Source organism: Bufo gargarizans, chromosome 6, assembly GCF_014858855.1.
Source record: "Bufo gargarizans isolate SCDJY-AF-19 chromosome 6, ASM1485885v1, whole genome shotgun sequence".
NCBI lineage: Eukaryota > Metazoa > Chordata > Amphibia > Anura > Bufonidae > Bufo > Bufo gargarizans.
In genome coordinates this window covers 13,841,099-13,856,090 of record NC_058085.1, presented here as the reverse complement: position 1 = coordinate 13,856,090, position 14,992 = coordinate 13,841,099, and the positions used below count along the sequence as shown (strand labels likewise).

Genomic DNA, 14,992 nt, shown 5'->3' with positions numbered 1-14,992 from the left:
TATAGCAGAAACCACTGATTTAGGGAATTGCTAAGTTGGGAATTGTATTTCAACCCAGAACAAAAATATATCCTTTGCCAGACAGCACACAGTATTACAATTGGCTGGCCACAGCTGAAACACCAGATTTAGGGTACTGCTATTTTGGCAATTGTATTTCACCCCTCAATAAAATAGCAAGCACAGCCAAGCCCCTGATGTAGGATATAGCAAAAAAAATAACCACACTATTGATGGTTAAATGGACTTGGTGGCAGCTTGTGCTGGCGCACCACAAGACACAAAATGGCCGCCGATCACCCCAGAAAAAAGTGGCTGAAAAACGCTCTGGGCAGCCTAAAAACAGTGAGCAATTACTTAGCAGCAGTTCAATGATCCACAGCTGTAGATCGATCACTGAATTAAGTGTTTTTGATGCGTTAATCACTGCCTAATCTCGCCCTAACAGTCGCAGCTGCAACCTTTCCCTACACTGATCAGAGCAGAGTGACGTGCGGCCCTACGTGACTCCAGCTTAAATTGAGGCTGGGTCACATGCTGCACTGGCCAATCACAGCCATGCCAATAGTAGGCATGGCTGTGATGGCCTCTTGGGGCAAGTAGTATGACGCTATTTGATTGGCTGCTTTGCAGCCGTTCAAAAAGCGCCAAGAAAGCGACGAACACCGGACCCGAACCCGGACTTTTACGAAAATGTTCGGTTTCGGGTCTGTGTCACGGACACCCCAAAATTCGGTACGAACCCGAACTATACAGTTCGGGTTCGCTCATCCCTACTTATGGGCATTTGCAGGAAGAATGTCCAATTAAGGGAGAAATTTGTAGGAATTGTGGCAAAGCTGGTCATAATGTGAAAGACTGTGTGGAGAAAAAACTCTGTGATGTTTGCGGGAGTGGAGACCATTTGGCTAAGAAATGTGTTCATACTTTAGTACTAGACAGACACATGCTACTATTGTGGAGGATAAAAGAGGTGGGCAGAGTAAAAAAGATGGAACTTATGCTGATAAAGTTAAAGGTAGCACAAGTGTGATTGTTCAGAACGTTGCAAACATGGAAAATGAGTGTGCTGATGGAAGCAGCGGACATGTGGTTTGTGTGGGAGAGGAAATGGAGGAGGTTCCCCAGGAGAATGTGGAGAGGAATGTCGTTTTGGAGGGAAAAGCCAGTTCTCAAAAAAGGGGGCGGGGCCAAAGGCTGTTAGGCAAATGAAGGTAAGATCCCAGGAGACTGTAGCTGCTATTCAGGATATGCTAGGGGGGTTTATTTCTAGCAGTGAGTCAAGTGAAGCTGGTGAATGTCCTGATCATGTGGTTGGTGAAGGGGAAGAGATGGAATATCAGGTGGATGAGCATGATTCTGACGCCCCCATAACTCCTGGTCAAAGAGTTAACAGCGAGGAGGAGTTAGAAATAGATGAAGATTATGTTGTTTCCTCTGATACCAAAAGGTGCAAAAGAGGTGAAGATGGAACCTGGACTGGGAATCAGGGTGACCCTGTTCATTCTGGTTTCATCCAGGGTGACAGGGATTCTGAACCAGGATCGCCTGATATTGGTAATATGCTGGAAAGAAGGGTGTTGAGCCAGGCTTCTTCTAAGTAGTGATCATGGCTGTGAGTATTATTTATTTTTTACTCATGAGTTTAGTAGTTGCTACCTGGAATGTGCGTGGGATAGGCTCCAGTACTAGAAGAGCAGCTGTTTTTGATTATTTGGCAGGTGTAAAATCAGACATATTTTGTTTACAGGAGTGTGCTATAAAATCTGCTCCCCATGAATCAGAATGGAGTTTTGGCAAATCCTACTGGTCACCCTGTACTATTAACAAAAATGAAGGGGTAGGAATATTACTGAAGAATAATAGTATTAATGTCTTAGAGTACAAAGTAGTGGTGCCAGGGCGGTGTATTTTTTTAAGTTTGGAGTTTTTAGGGCAGCGTTTTAGAGTTTTTAGCGTTTATGCACCTGCAGATAAGCGGGAACGGGTGTCCTTTTTAAAAGCTCTTAAACTTTTTATGCCTGGCCGAGATTTTACTATTATTTTAGGTGATTTTAATTGTATTAGGAGCACACAAGATAGACAAAGTACCTCTGATGTCAAAATAGATGTAACCTCCAACTTACTTAATGAGATTGTTCAGGATCTGCATCTCAGGGATGCTGGACTGATGGTCGATGCAGATAAAAGATATACATATATGGCGGACAGTGGTCGGTGCAAATCAAGAATAGATTATATCTTGACTTCTGAAGGGATGGATGTGACCAAATGTGACCATATGATGACCAGTATATCAGATCATAAAATTGTTTATGCTGAGATTGGTGTTAAGGATTCTGTGATGTTTGGCAGAGGATATTGGAAATTGAATATAAGTTTGTTGCAAGAGGTGGATATTAAAAATGCTTTTAGGGAAATGTTTTTATCTTGTGTCAGGCAACAGGGGAGTTTTACCAGTATTTTAGATTGGTGGGACTGGGCCAAGAGTAGGTGTGCTCTGTTTTTTAAACGGGTCTGTATAAAAAGAGCACAAGAAAAGCGGAAAAAGGAAGAGATTTTAATATCTAGACTTGAAGCACTTTATAAGTTGAGAAGTTGTGGTTGGGAGGTGGATGAGGAGATCAATGAAATAAAAGTGGAGAGGAAGAAGGAGTTGTTGGAAAAAGGGAGAAATATCGTGTATAAATCCAAAATCCAACATTTAGAGGAAGATGAGAAATGCTCCAGATATTTTTTTAAAAAGAGTTTTAAGTCTAAGGGTGTTTTTAAGTCTGTTTTAACTCCTGAAGGTGAAGTGACTGGTGAAAAAATGACCCAAAGTATTTGTGGTTTTTATGAGGCTCTTTTTAAGAATGAGAGTCAGGCTTCCGATAGTGAAATCCAGGAGTATTGTAATGTTTTATCCGATAATATCCCAAAAGAGGAAAAGGATTTTTTAACAGGTGATATTAATGAGGAAGAGGTCAAAAACGCGGTGCAGAAGATGGCAAAGGGAAAGACTCCTGGATGTGACGGCCTTCCTGCTGAGTTTTATTCTTTTTACTGGGATATTTTAGGAGAAGAAGTGTGTCGTGTGGTACAATATGTTTTTAATAATGGGGTTTTTTCTTCCTCTATGAGAAAAGGTGTTGTTACTTTGATTCACAAGAAAGGGAATGAGAATGAGATTAAAAACTGGCGCCCAATCACGTTATTAAATTGCGACTATAAAATTATTGCTAAAATTATTGCATGTAGACTCAGCGAGGTGATTGGATATATGGTAGGAGAGTATCAGGTTTGCGCAGTCCCAGGCAGGAGGATTTCCGATAATTTGATTTTAATACGTGACATTATTTATTATGCTGGTTTTAATAATACCCCTTTATTTATTGAAACAACAGATTTTGAAAAAGCTTTTGATAAAGTAGCACATAGATTCTTATTTTTTACATTGGAGAAGATGGGGATCCCTATGAAAATTCTAAGCGTGATAAAAGGTATGTACAAGGATGTTTTTAGCCATATTTTAATAAATGGGAATGTATGCCCTGCTGTAGAAGTTAAGTCAGGAGTCAGACAAGGGTGCCCTCTCTCCCCAATTCTTTTTATCTGTGTTATGGAGCCACTTTTAAGATCTATCCAGAAGGACAAATGCGTGTGTTGAGGAATGGTTGAGACGCATGCATATATATACATATATGCATGCAAACACATGCATGCATGTATGTATGATATATATGCATGCATTAATCACGCATCTGCGCACATCTGCCCTTAGTGGCCCACAGGGGCTCATGGAGGCCCCTGTGGGATATATGTGACCCCTTTTAATATATGTAGGGGCATGTGCCCCCTTATCATCTGTGCCCCTTTTATGTCCCTAATATTGGTGTATACATGTGTATGGATGTGCTCCATGCATACATACACATGTATATTATACAATATTCCCCCCCCCCTACACCTGAAACCAGGTGCATCGGTGTGAATGTGCCCCAAGCATTCACACCGATGCAATCTGCCTAATTGCATCAGAATGACCGGACAAGGGTCCGGTCATCCTGATGTATACAAAGAGCTCAGATTCAACAGAATCTGAGTGAGCCCTTTGTTGTAATTATCTCCAGCGCCGCTGGAGATAATTACGCATGATAGAAGAAGGGGAGAAGCCTCCCCTCCTTCTATTATGCGCATTCCGGCAGCGAAATTAACATCTCGCTGGCCGGAATGCAGAGGCTTCTCCCGCCTGTAGCGCGTCCCCGATGTGCGAGCTGGTGCAGTGACGTCATATCACTGCGCCGGCCCACGTGGATGATGGGCGGCGCAGGAGTGCGGGCCGCCGGGGATAAACATCCGGCGGCCCCGGCACTCGGGAGTTAGGATCGGGACCCCCCCATCTGGTAGGAGAGCGAATTCTGCGCTCAGGAGGAGACCCCTCCTGGACAGCCCCCCTGATAGGTGAGCGTGATCGGCGTGATCAGTCCGTACGGACCGCTGTATGGAAAGAGTTAACAGTAAGATGCGGCTCCCTCCCTCTCCCATCGGGGGGCTGCTGTGCCTTTGCAGCCCCCTGACAGGATGGGGTGACAGAGGGAGGGAGCCCTAGTCCTTACCCTTCACCGTCTGCGAAGTTTTGGCCACAACTTCGCAGCGGGGGAAGGTTCCCATGGCAACAGAACGCCTGCTCAGGCGTCCTGCTGTCCATGGTGCTGAACAGATCTATGCTAAAAGCATAGATCTGTTCAGTGTAAGTAAAATACAGTACAGAACCCTATATAGGGTTCTGCACTGTATTATACAGACATCAGACCCACTGGATCTTCAAGAACCAAGTGGGTCTGGGTAAAAAAAAAAAAAAGTAAGAAAAAATGAAAAAAAAGTGAAAATCAAAAAACACATTTAGCACTAATTAAAAATGAAAAAAATAAAATTCCCTACACATGTTTGGTATCGCCGCGTCCGTAACGACCTGATCTATAAAACGGTCATGTTACTTTCCCCGCACGGTGAACGCCATAAAAATAAAAAAAAATTCAAACTATGAGAAAATTGAAATTTTGCCCACCTTACTTCCCAAAAAGGTAATAAAAGTGATCAAAAAAGTTGCATGTACGCCAAAATAGTGCCAATCAAACCGTCATCTCATCCCGCAAAAGATTAGACCCTACCCAAGATAATCGCCCAAAAACTGAAAAAACTATGGCTCTTAGACTATGGAAACACTAAAACATAATTTTTTTTGTTTCAAAAATGAAATCATTTTGTAAAACTTACATAAATAAAAAAAAGTATACATATTAGGTATTGCCGTGTCTGTATCGACTGGCTCTATAAAAATATCACATGAGTTAACCTCTCAGATGACCACCGTAAAAAAATAAAAACGGTTTAAAAAAAGGAATTTTTTGTCATCTTACATCACAAAAAGTGCTATAGCAAGCGATCAAAAAGTCATATGCACCCCAAAATAGTGCCAATAAAACACCCATCTCATCCTGCAAAAAATGAGACCCTACATAAGATAATCGCCCAAAAACTATGGCTCTTAGGCTATGGAGACACTAAAACTTTTTTTGTTTTAAAAATGAAATCATTGTGTAAAACGTACATAAATAAAAAAAAAGTATACATGCTAGGTATCGCCGCGTCCGTGACAACCTGCTCTATAAAATTACCACATGATCTAACCTTTCAGATGAATGTTGTAAATAACAAAAAAAGAAAACGGTGCCAAAAAAGCTATTTCTTGTTACCTTGCCACACAAAAAGTGTAATATAGAGCAACCAAAAATCATATGTACCCTAAACTAGTACCAACAAAACTGCCACCTTATTCCATAGTTTCTAAAATGGGGTCACTTTTTTGGAGTTTCTACTCTAGGGGTGCATCGGGGGCTTCAAATTGGACATGGTGTCAATAAACCAGTCCAGCAAAATCTGACTTCCAAAAACCAAACGGCGCACCTTTCACTCTACGCCCCGCTGTGTGGCCGTACAGTAGTTTACGGCCACATATGGGATGTTTCTGTAAAAGGCAGAGTCAGGGCAATAAAGATACAGTCTTGTTTGGCTGTTAACCCTTGCTTTGTTAGTGGAAAAAATGGGTTAAAATGGAAAATTAGGCAAAAAAATGAAATTCTCAAATTTCATCCCCATTTGCCAATAACTCTTGTGCAACAGCTAAAGGGTTAACAGAGTTTGTAAAATCAGTTTTGAATACCTTGAGGGGTGTAGTTTATAGAATGGGGTCATTTTTGGGTGGTTTCTATTATGTAAGCCTCGCAAAGTGACTTCAGACCTGTAGTGGTCGCTAAAAATTGGGCTTTTGTAAATTTGCTTCTAAAGTTCTAAACCTTGTAACATCCCCAAAAAATAAAATATAATTCCCCAAATAATTCAAACATGAAGTAGACATATGGGGAATGTAAGGTCAACACAATTTTTGGTGGTATTACTATGTATTACAGAAGTAGAGAAACTGAAACTTTGAAATTTGTAAATTTTTGGTAAATTAGGTATTTTTTTATACCTTATTTTACCAGTTTCAATATGTGACAAAAAAACAATCTCAGAATGGCCTGGATAAGTCAAAGCGTTTTAAAGTCATGAGCACTTAAAGTGACACTAGTCAGATTTGCAAAAAATGGCCAAGTCCTTAAGGTGAAATAGGGCTGAGTCCTTAAGGGGTTAAAAACTTATTTCTATCTCCAAAAGAATGTGTGAAAGTGTTTTTATCCAGAGTATTCACGATTTTTTTACTGGACAAAAAAAGAATTGGAGAAAATAAAGCGGAAGGCATATGGAGAGTATCCCAATGGAAAAATTATGTGAGTAAATCTTGATCATTATTTTTTTGTTTTAGTTTCAGTAGATTCCTATGATGTATATCAGACATTATATGGTTTGAGCCACGGTTGGAGTGGACTGATTAGTATAATAATGTCTAATTACTGAGGAAAAAATAAAATAAAAAAATCTGTTCTTATCAGTTTAATATCTGATACGTCCCCTATGTGGGGACCATATATTAAATGGATTTTTCGAACAGGGAGATGGAAAAAGAGCTTGCTCTGTCCACTCCACGCATTGACCTGGTATTGCAGTACCTCCAGGACCGGTGCACCCTTTCTATTCCAGTATAAAAAAACTGAATGAAATTAAGAGATGGATTTCAAGCATCCCTCCAGCAAGCAAATGGAAAGTTGCTGTGTCCTGCCTCAGGAGTCTGCACTTCAGCTTCTCCTCTGTGAGGGCTGTGCTGTGCTGCTTTCTGCATACCTGCTGCATCTAGCCTGTCAATCTCCTAATTGCATCTGCTGTGTGTGGGTTTGTTCCAGCACCAAGCAACCAACCCAGCCAGCCAGTCACCTCTCCTCACACTCCAAATCCAATTAAGATTGATGGCTTAATTGTTGGGTTAATTGGCTTATCACCTGAATTAAGTGTTTGGACCTCCACTCCACGCACCTAGGGTTTGATTTGGGCCTGTAGTACGCACCTGGGCGGGCTGCTGAGTTCTTCCTGTGAATTGACCCTTTTGTAGCAAGTTGTCTTGATGTAACAAATTTAGCTTTCCTAGTGCTTTAGTAAATAAGTAAAGTTTGCTTGCCTGTGTCTCCCTCTTGTGGATCTTTTGAACTGGATGGATGACTTGGAGGCTAAAAAGTAGTCCAGCACTTCCTATGTATCAGCAACAGCTGGACCTGCCTTGTCTGGCCAATGGACGGAACACTGCACGTGTCACAAGATGCTTGTCAGGTCAGAGGTCAAGTAAGGTCAGGTCAGTGGATGACATCACAAGGGCCCTGACGGAAAACTCAACAATGGGGCAGTGACATCACAATCAACAACGCATACCCCTTTTGTTTGTTTTTCTTCACTACTCTCCATTCACTCCTTATCAGTTTTTCTGCTTGGCGTGCTTTGGCACCACGAATTGCGTGCGAAGAAAAGGCGTGACCAAAAGTGGTGGGCGGAGCTATGCAGATACGAAAAACACGAAGTGGAGCATGCTGGTGATTCCAGAGCGTAGGACGCACGTTTTCCCTGGTTTGTGAGAGAAAGAAACCTCCCAGACTGTGTGTGGGGCTGGGGCCTATAGGTTGTTGCCTTGAGAAGTGCTCTGCGTTGGCAAACAGCGGCCCCGTTGTCGAGGGCGAGCAGGTATCGCTTCTCGGCCTTTTGGCTGCGATCATGGCTTGTCCGGACGCAGCCAAGGCTGAGGTTTGAGGAGGCGATCGACGTAAGGCGGACGGAGGACGACAGATGACAGCAGGATGGGCGTCACCATTCGTTCGTCAGGGACCGGAGATTACCGGGTCAAGAACGGGTTTCGGATTGACATCGAGGAAAACAAGAGAGAGAAATTCACATTGGAATTCTTGGTACATGAGGTATTTTTTAAGCTTTTACATATCAGAAGGGAGGAGATCTTATGTTTACAGGATCCCAAAAGAGGAAGCTATACCCTTGTGTTAACTAACTCACCTGCTTTTCACAACCTATTGACTTTGTTAAAAGTTTATGAAAATGACCCGGTACTGGATGGTGTTAATTTTGTGTTGTTATATAATGATGACATTCCTTTGGTGGTGTTTATGCACAACCCGTATATACCCTTAGAGAATATCGCTGTTTTCTTGAGGATGTACTGTGAAGAAGTGCGTTTTTCACATAAGGTTTTGAACTCTGAAGGGATTTGGACTGGAAGGTACAAGTTCTTTATCAGATTTAGAGCCGATGTGTCTTGCCCAGGCGGTTTATGCTACCCTCCAATGAACTTTGTGATCGGGAGAGATCGTGGCTTGTTGTTTTTCCCTGGTAACCCAGTATTTTGTCGGAGGTGTAGAATCTACGGTCACACTGTGGAGGAGTGGAGGGAGCCTATTCTAAGATGCTCTAATTGCAATAAAGAGGGACATTTTACTAGATCCTGTACAAATCCTCCAGTATGTAATGTGTGTGGCAAAGAAGGGCATGTTTTCAGAGATTGTAGCCTGAATACTAGGCCTAAGTCAAAACCCAAAACATATTCAGAAGCCATTAAAACATGGCCTCCGGTCCCTGAAAGGTTCCAAAAGCAGGTTCAGAAAGAAGATGCTGCTGGAACCAGTGATCTTGGGAATGATGGAGGTCTTGTGGAGGAGGAAGGAGGAGCTGGAGGTGAAATGGATATCTCTCTAGGTCTGATGGATTTCCCGGTGCCATCAGATGAGGTCACGGGCCTGCAGGGCGAGGGAAAAATGGAGACTTCTCAGGTGAAGACTCCAATAATGTCTTGGGAAGGCGGACAAGAAGGAAATGAGGAGGAGGATCTAAAGGAATCCACCAGAACAGCAACAAGTGCTGATGACCTCGCTATAAGTCTATCTGCTAAAAGACCAAGGTTGTTGTCACCATTAAGTGAAGGCGCAAGCCCCAGAGAGGAAAGGGTCTTCCCAAGCCAGGACATGGCAAATGATATGTCGTTTTTAGACGAAGCCGTGACTGGGGACTTTACCTGTGGTTACCCCCTTCAAGGAGAAGAAGGTTGAGGCATATGTGGGGAATTGAAAATTATGTCAGGAAAAAAATCCTAACATGGGGGACAAAACTCTCTGTCATGTCTTATCCGTGAACGTGCGCATGATGAAGTCTAGGGCAAGGAGGGCAGCAATTTTTGATTTTCTAAAAAAACAAGTAGTTGAATGTGGGATAGCTGAAACTTTAAGTAAGGATGAATAGGAGCATGGTGAATCAGTATGGTCAGGGTCTTGTGAAAATAGAAATTCAGGGGTAGGAATCTTGTTAAAAAATAAGAGTATGAGTGTTGATTCATATAGAGTGGTGGAGGCTGGGAGATGTGTGGTAGCAGTAATAAGATACAAAAAATGGAAATTTAAGGTAGTGAATGTGTATGCGTCAATAAAAAAAGAAGAACGAGTGGATTTGTTGGGAAAATTGAATATGTTTTTGGTAGGAAGAATGGAAACTATATTATTATGGAGACTTTAATTGTGCATTAGAAGGGGAGAAAACAGATGGGTCTGGTAAAATGTTATACACACAAAAACAATTGGATTGATAGACGTTCCTATAATACTTAGATAATCACAGCCTGATGAACGTTTAAAATAAAAAAACAAAGCTTTATTTAAAGTCTGTTTAAAAAGAGGGTGGGGAAACCCATATGTCACAATCTGTGACCATCAGGCAACTAATCTTAGAAATGTATACAGAGAGGGGAGCAAATATCTCTGCACATTAGAAGATTAGGGTAAGACCCGACTTGCTAGCTGGAATAGCTATGTATCTGCAGGTCGGGGTAAATGGACACTAAAGTCAGTGTGAATGGATGCACTATGTGTGTATCATCGGTGATCCTGTAGGATGTATATACACAGATAAGGTTGTGCCACCTGGTATATGTAACCAGGAATGTTCAATACATTAGATCGCACTGCCTCTGTCATATAACAGTCTCAAAGGACTTGCAGCCACTAACTGTAGTGCAGATGACAGATCAGTCTTTAATGTGTATTGCTGATGGTAAATACCTAGGTCACAGCCTTATATCCGCAGCCAGTATTGGCTAAATACAACCACTCAGAGCCAATTGATTAAGCTCCATTCACACACATAAAAGCCAGTATATTTTGGCTCATCCATCCATCACATGCATACTCCAAGGCTGACTAAAGGGTTAAATGCATATAGTGCAGTCCTGCCTAAAGAGCTGTATCCTGATACAATGTATTAGCTCTACGCGTTTCCACGTGACCTGTTATTATCACGCATCTTCAGGAGCTTATTGTTTGCTAGTGTCAAAACAGTAGAGCCGCACTGTGGTGTGCTATGGCTAATGGCGCTGTAATGGCCGCACGCGGCCGATAGAACGCCGAGTTCATATGGACGAGGCCCCGCCCACCAGGAGGCGTGTCCCGGTACCGGAGAAGATGTCATGAACTGGGTATTGAGGTGGAGGATTTGCAAGACGTTCTGCTATTGGCAGGTCTATCGGAAGAGGGTGACAAAATGATAGGAGATGGTCCATTTACGGAGTTGAGAAATCCATCTAAAATATTTCCCCCGGTTAGTGATACCACCCCTATCGATACTTTTCTGTATGTAGTCACACAGGACCTCCAAAAATTAGAGGATATACCTCTGGGCAGGGATAACCTTACATCAGCTGAAAGACAGGCCTTGGAAGCACTGGAGACTGACACGCCCATTGTTATTAAGCCCTCCGACAAAGGAGGCAACATTGTCGTGATGGAGCAGGGGGATTATCGTTTAATGTGTCTCCGCCTGATTGAGGATCCCAAAACATACAGGCGTCTTCCAACTAACCCTACCTCCATATTCAGACATGAGCTGGCGAGTTTGTTAAATAGTGCTTTTGGAGATAAACTCATCAGCAAAAATGAATTGGACTATCTTCTTCCTAAATCCCCAATTGTGGCAACATTTTACAGTCTGCTGAAACTGCACAAGGCAGGATCGGTACTGAAGGGCAGGCCCATTGTCTCGGGCATAGGTGGCCTTACTGCCAACGTAAGCACGTATTTGGACACAATTTTGCGTCCATTCCTGATGTCGTTGCCATCCTATGCCCGAGACACAATGGATGTGCTACAACGCCTGGATGGAATACAGTGTGAGGAAGGTGTCCTCCTCACTAGTTTGGATGTTGAGGCCTTGTACAGCTCTATACCCCATGATCTTGGGTGTAGGGCTGTCGAGGCCTTCATCCAACAGAGAGGTGAACAATGTCGCCGGCACAACATCTTCTTGCTACAGCTGCTGGAATTCGTCCTCACCCACAATGTCTTCATCTTCGACCAACGCTTCTACCACCAGCTCAGGGGTGTCGCGATGGGCAGTCCCTGTGCCCCGACTTTTGCCAACTTGTACCTGGGCTGGTGGGAGAAGGAAGTTGTGTTCGGCGACGAGATGGAGCAGCACACATCGAAGGTGCAACTATGGATCAGGTACATCGATGATGTGCTGATCCTGTGGAAGGGGACACAAGAACAATTTGCGGCATTTGTGGCAGCATTAAATGTGAATCAGATGGGTTTATTTTTTACATCTGAGGTACAAGAACAACAGATAGCATTTCTGGACCTGATGATCACCATCGGCACTGACAGAAAGATAACCACAAATCTGTTTAGGAAAAAAACCTTCGACTAACAGCCTTCTACACTGGCAGAGTGGTCATCCCCTGGCCCTGAAAAGAGGTATCCCGAAGGGACAATACCTCAGGGCCAGGAGGAACTGTTCAGGCCTAGGTGATTTTAGGGCTGCTGCATCTGACCTTAGAGGCCGATTTATCAATCGGGGATACCCACAATATGCTTTGAAACAAGCGTTCCATCACTCCATGAGTACAGACCGTACCCAATTGCTGGTTCCAAAACCAAGAAACACTGCGGACTCTACGCCCAGAATTGTCGCAACTTTTGATAAGGCCCACAATAATGTTCGTGACATTTTACAAAATCACTGGTCTATTCTGCAATCTGACCCAGATATTGGGGAAGCTTATTCCAGATTTTCCCTCAATCACGTACCGACGTAGTTCAAATCTACGTGACCACTTGGTGAAGAGTTTATATACACAACCCAAACCTGAGACCTGGTTAAAAAATACCCTCAAAGGTACCTTCCCCTGTGGCTCGTGTATCATCTGCAGGAATATCCTGAGAGGAGAATTCTTTACCAGCCACATAACAAATAAAAGGTACAAGATACGGGCGTTTATCAGGTGTACTTCTGCGGGTGTTGTGTATTTAATCAGTTGCCAATGTGGGTCACAATACGTCGGCAAAACAAGACGTGAGTTGAGACGCAGATTCGGCGAACACATGTCGGACATCCGTAACAAACGGGACACATCAGTGGCACGTCATGTATGTGAAATGCATGACGGTGACCCTGATGTGTTAAAAGTACAAGGGATTGAATTAGTAAAGATGTCAATCCGTGGAGGGGATATTGATATACCCCTATTACGAAAAGAAGCGATGTGGACATACAAGTTGCAGACAGTTCAACCATTAGGGCTCAACGAGTCCATATCTTTCGCCAGTTTCATCTAATACAGTAGCCCCAATATACATGGGATGGTCTACATTAGAGCTGGACGTCTGATATTGGAGCACGTCTGATTTTGGAGTCGCATATACCTATATGCTGCCCTTTATATTTAAACCTTGGAGTTGATCTGCACACATGTATATGCTGCCCTTTGAAATTTAATAATAACAAAAGGAAGAAAAAAATCTTTAATAAATATAACATAACATGATGTAAGTTGCATCTTGTTTTTTCCATTTTTGGTATAATAGGGTCTGTATATGTACATATCGATGTGCATCTATACAATCTGGATGTATAGTATATGTGCATGTCCAACCTGAGCTGCGTGCAACAGTGATGCTTCTTTTGAATCTATCAGTGTTGTAATTTACCCCTCCCCTTTGATGTCACACGACATGGGTGTGAGCGGTACCTGTCTTTTTTCTGGTTATGAATCATGAGGGCACCCCTTGTGTGGATTTGCTCCGGTCTGGAATGACAGTATATGGGCCGCGAATCTCACTCCCCCTGTCACTGCGTATAACGCAATTCATGTCAGGAAGTGTTGGAATCAATTTCGGCATCGGCCGGTCAGGGGGCGGAGCTAGAGAGCCCGCCCCTACTTCTGATTGGATACGGTACCGGGACACGCCTCCTGGTGGGCGGGGCCTCGTCCATATGAACTCGGCGTTCTATCGGCCGCATGCGGCCATTACAGCGCCATTAGCCATAGCACACCACAGTGCGGCTCTACTGTTTTGACATTAGCAAACAATAAGCTCCTGAAGATGCGTGATAATAACAGGTCACGTGGAAACGCGTAGAGCTAATACATTGTATCAGGATACAGCTCTTTAGGCAGGACTGCACTATATGCATTTAACCCTTTAGTCAGCCTTGGAGTATGCATGTGATGGATGGATGAGCCAAAATATACTGGCTTTTATGTGTGTGAATGGAGCTTAATCAATTGGCTCTGAGTGGTTGTATTTAGCCAATACTGGCTGCGGATATAAGGCTGTGACCTAGGTATTTACCATCAGCAATACACATTAAAGACTGATCTGTCATCTGCACTACAGTTAGTGGCTGCAAGTCCTTTGAGACTGTTATATGACAGAGGCAGTGCGATCTAATGTATTGAACATTCCTGGTTACATATACCAGGTGGCACAACCTTATCTGTGTATATACATCCTACAGGATCACCGATGATACACACATAGTGCATCCATTCACACTGACTTTAGTGTCCATTTACCCCGACCTGCACATACATAGCTATTCCAGCTATCAAGTCGGGTCTTACCCTAATCTTCCTAATGTGCAGAGATATTTGCTCCCCTCTCTGTATACATTTCTAAGATTAGTTGCCTGATGGTCACAGATTGTGACATATGGGTTTCCCCACCCTCTTTTTAAACAGACTTTAAATAAATCTTTGTTTTTTTATTTTAAACGTTCATCAGGCTGTGATTATCTGGTAAAATGTTGCATAAATTAATCAGTGATTTTTCTCTCATAGATACTTCTGAACTCAGGATGGGGAAACCACCACTGTGCACATTTAAGTCGGAGAAAGGGAGTATAGTATCAAGAATAGATTTTATTTTTCTATCCAAAAGTATTAACTGTGTTAAATATTGGCAAGAGGATGTTGTGTTTTCTGATCATATGGCGTTAAGGTGTTGTGTTGAAGGGAAAATAGGAAGCGCGTATGGGAAAGGGTATTGGAAACTAAATGTTAGTTTGATGGAAGATGAGAGAATAATTGACCTTTTTAGGATTGAATATATGAAATGGAAGGAAAGAAAGAAAGAGTTTGAGAATGTGCTAAGATGGTGGGATTGGATGAAGGTTAGAGTAAAAGAGTTTTTTTTTAGAAGGTGGGGTTTTAAGAAAGCAAGATTGTTGAGGAATGAATACAAAGAAGTAATTATGA

The 14,992-nt window shown here is 42.7% G+C and overlaps 1 non-coding gene across 1 annotated transcript; it reads left to right on the top strand.

Annotated features, from left to right (window-relative positions):
• The first annotated feature begins 6,924 nt into the window (after positions 1-6,924).
• LOC122942699 lies at positions 6,925-7,113 on the top strand. The gene has a single exon (XR_006390652.1). It is a non-coding gene; the product is annotated as a U2 spliceosomal RNA (small nuclear RNA).
• The last annotated feature ends 7,879 nt before the right edge of the window (positions 7,114-14,992 follow it).